The 4,393-nt window shown below is 42.1% G+C and overlaps 1 long non-coding RNA gene across 1 annotated transcript; it reads left to right on the top strand.

Moving 5' to 3' along the window:
• The first annotated feature begins 274 nt into the window (after positions 1-274).
• LOC117594708 lies at positions 275-626 on the top strand. Its single transcript, XR_004575922.1, has 3 exons — positions 275-305; positions 393-504; positions 591-626. It is a non-coding gene; the product is annotated as an uncharacterized LOC117594708 (long non-coding RNA).
• Positions 627-4,393: the final 3,767 nt, after the last annotated feature.

The raw sequence follows: 4,393 nt of genomic DNA, 5'->3' as shown, positions 1-4,393 counted from the left end.
CTATTTGCCGTTGTGTCAGAAGTGTGTTTGGCACTGAAATCCTTGGCACACTTCTTTATTACATTCGCTGGCCACAGAAGAATGTGCTTCATCAAAGAGATTTCTACAAGATTGCAGGTAACATGAATTACAGATTACGTGTTACATTACAACAGTCAAAGGATATACTCAGACTATTTTGTGTTACACCTTTCCCTAATGTCATTGGTGCGCTGGACTGCACACAGATCCGCATTAAACGCCCCTCAGGGGCCCACGAGGGAGATTGTGTCAACAGAAAATCCTTCCACAGTATCAATATTCAGGTAAAAATTATTTAGTTACTGTCAACTAGCCCAAATGTATTCTGTGCATGACATGTATACTGAATAGGAAACATTGCATTGTTTCAGATGATCTGTGATGCTGCCTGCATCATTACCAATGTGGAGGCAAAGTGGCCTGCGTCCGTCCATGACTCCAGAGTTTTAAGGTCCAGTACCATTTCCCAGCGACTATCACAAGGTAGGCCACACACATTTCACTGATAAACACAATTGTGTCAAAGGTTTTACTTGTGTAGTTGTAATGATAACATTTTGTATTCTCAGGTGAATTCTCTGCCGTTCTGCTGGGAGACAAGGGTTATGCCTGTGAGACATGCCCTTCTCACTCCCCTTGCAGACACTCACTCCCCTTGCAGACCCTCAGACAGCAGCACAGCAAGGATACAATCTTGCCCATGCAAGAACAAGGGCCTGAATTTAGATGGCATTTGGCCTTCTCAAGTCACGATTTCAGTGTCTCCACCACCTGAGGGTCACCCCAGACAGGGCCTGTGACATTACTGTAGCCTGCACGGTCCAACACAATATTGCCTGTCTGAGAAAGGAAAGGGGTCGAGCAGTGGCACCGGAGATTGAGTGGGACAATGCAGCTATATTCCCAGATGACATTAATGGCAGGCTGGTCAGAGACCAATACATTATTTCAGATGAGTGATTTCATTGTCTTGTCCTTCTCCAATAAAGGATTGTTTGTGTTACTCCTTAATTAGGCCTAATGTTTTATTCAATATTATAGTAGCTTACTTTGGTTTCATAACCTCAATTTTCATCTCACCTCACTGAACTAATAACTTTGCATAGTGTAGTGTACATTCATCACACAGGGAACGCCACAATGCTTCCTAAGCTTTTTATTTTAGTGCTGTCACTTGTCAGTTTGGAGCTTGGGAGAGAGAAAGAAAAACATGATTAATACATTGTTTTACAGATGAGCTAACAGTGGGGATTGAAGTCACTTATTTTTCTAGTTTCTGGATTTTCCTCAGTGTTCTATTCTTGATTTCTATACCAAGGTCCAGATACTGGAGAGTCCTTTTACTCACAGCAATATGTGCATCTGCCAGCTCTATTTGCTTGTTCAGATGTCATGTATACAGACATCTTACAGTTTGTGAATTCTGTAAACCACCCATTGATTAGCACAGCAGGAATTGTGCATAATTCAGATTTCCATTAGCCCATACTTACTATGTTGCCAGGCTGGCTGTCATACTGTACTGCGTCTGGATCCTGTTACATACAGATCCTTCCATCACAGGCCTTCCTTGGTTCAAATCAAGGGCCATTTCCTCAGCTGGGGTGAAGTCTGGAGCTGGCGGCCCCAACCCAGTGCCAGACAAATGAGTCTTCTTAACAGCTAAAATACGTTTAGATAAAATATGTGAGCAGGAATCTTGTAAGTAGTTTCTACATACCATTTGCGCACTGTTAAGAATTAAGGCACTTACCAGCTTGCAAAATATTTTTATATTTGATCTTTACTTGTTGCAAGGTTCTTTTTTGCCCAGTCACATTTGTTCTGTATGAACATTAATTGTAGGAAGATATTTAGACTTAGACATAGCTTCTAGAGATTTGTGCACATGGTTGTAAAACATTCTCGCATGAGAGTTTGAAATTAAGCCTAGTCTTTAGGGTAAATTTCCTGAGGAACATTAATTCCCTCTGCTCACTTTTATGGCAAAGTAGGCTGAATAATATAATGTTATTTATATTGTGCTTTACATGTTGGGCTACTCAAAGACACCTACAGTACAACCAGCACATTTAGCACACAACGAGATACAGCACTGAAACCGACACATAAAACAAGCATATTGAAAGCAATTAAAACAGTGTACAACCTTTCTAGAAAGTAGATATTTTTAAATCCTTACGCATTCAGTCGGTCCGCTATTGTCTGCCAGGCTTTTTCTCAGTTTAATAACAGCCACCGTATTTCCTTTTCTGCACATTATATGCTTTACCTCCTCATAACTTTCCATAATGAGTTGCTGCTCCTCGGGTGAAAAATATGCCGCACGGGTCTTCTCCATCAGTGAATCTGTGATCGATACCGTGGTCTATTTCAGAAAGCCGTGGACGTGCACTTATCCCGACTATCTACACCTGGCTTGACATAGCTTCACCTTCTCATCCTGGCTCGGCAAACGTGCAACCGATTAAGCCGCGATGAGCGGATCACGCTAAGTCAAGCTGCGCTTTTTCAGTTATCCTGGATTTCTTCATTCTACTTTTGTGCAACAGGCCCCTGGCCTTCTAGGTAGAGTTGCAAAGAAAAAAACATATCTCAGACTGGCCAATGAAAAGAAAAGCTGGGCAAATGAACTCAGACACTGGATAGAGGAAGATTTGAAAAGTGTTATGGACAGACGTGTTATGGACTAAGCTTGAAGTGTTCAGATCAAGAAGAATATTTGTGAGACTCAGACCAAATGAAAAGGTGCTGGAGGAGTGCTTGACGCAATCTGTCAAGAATGGTGAAGGCATTGTGATTGTCTGGGGCTGCTTTGGTGGTGGTAAAATTGGAGATTTATACAGGGCCTTCAAGTAAGAAGACTATCACTCTATTTTGCAATGTCATGCCATACCCTGTGGGCGGCACTTGACTGAAGCCAATTTCTTCCCACTACAGGACAATAACCAAAAGCACAGCTCCAAACTATGCAAGAACTATTTAAGAAAGAAGCAGTCAGCTGGTATTGTGTCTATAATGGAGTGGCCAGCACAGACACCAGATCACAAATCTATTGAGCTGTTGTGGGAGCAGCTTGACCGCGTAAGAGGTACTCATCAAGCCAATCCAACTTTTGGGAGGGGCTTCAGGAAGCATGGGGTGAAATCTCATCAGATTAACTCAACCAATTGAGAACTAGAATGCCAAAGGTCTGCAAGGCTGTAATTGATGCAAATGGAGGATTCTTTGACGAAATTATTAATTCAAGAAGAAATATTTTTTTACAATCTTAATTACTATATTTCCTATTAATTTTGCTATATTTCCAATTCAAAATAATTTAATGTACAGTATGTTTTCATGGAAAACAAAGACATTTCTAAGAGACCCTAAACTTTTAAACGGTAATGTACACTCACCTAAAGGATTATTAGGAACACCATACTAATACTGTGTTTGACCCCCTTTCGCCTTCAGAACTGCCTTAATTCTACGTGGCATTGATTCAACAAGGTGCTGAAAGCATTCTTTTGAAATGTTGGCCCATATTGATAGGATCGCATCTTGCAGTTGATGGAGATTTGTGGGATGCACATCCAGGGCACGAAGCTCCCGTTCCACCACATCCCAAAGATGCTCTATTAGGTTGAGATCTGATGACTGTGGGGGCCATTTCAGTACAGTGAACTCATTGTCATGTTCAAGAAACCAATTTGAAATGATTCGAGCTTTGTGACATGGTACATTATCCTGCTGGAAGTAGCCATCAGAAGATGGGTACATGGTGGTCATAAAGGGATGAACATGGTCAGAAACAATGCTCAGGTAGGCCGTGGCATTTAAAAGATGCCCAATTGGCACTAAGGGGCCTAAAGTGTGCCAAGAAAACATCCCCCACACCATTACACCACCACTACCAGCCTGCACAGTGGTAACAAGGCATGATGGATCCATGTTCTCATTCTGTTTACGCCAAATTCTGACTCTACCATCTGAATGTCTCAACAGAAATCGAGACTCATCAGACCAGGCAACATTCTTTCAGTCAACTGTCCAATTTTGGTGAGCTCGTGCAAATGGTAGCCTCTTTTTCCTATTTGTAGTGGAGATGAGTGGTACCCGGTGGGGTCTTCTGCTGTTGTAGCCCATCCACCTCAAGGTTGTGCATGTTGTGGCTTCACAAATGCTTTGCTGCATACCTCGGTTGTAACGAGTGGTTATTTCAGTCAAAGTTGCTCTTCTATCAGCTTGAACCAGTCGGCCCATTCTCCTTTGACCTTTAGCATCAACAAGGCATTTTCGCCTACAGGACTGCCGCATACTGGATGTTTTTCCCTTTTCACACCATTCTTTGTAAACCCTAGAAATGGTTGTGTGTGAAAATCCCAGT

This window comes from Esox lucius, chromosome 7 (assembly GCF_011004845.1).
Source record: "Esox lucius isolate fEsoLuc1 chromosome 7, fEsoLuc1.pri, whole genome shotgun sequence".
NCBI lineage: Eukaryota > Metazoa > Chordata > Actinopteri > Esociformes > Esocidae > Esox > Esox lucius.
Note: the sequence above shows the minus strand (reverse complement) of the source record. Positions and strands in the feature narration are given on the sequence as shown.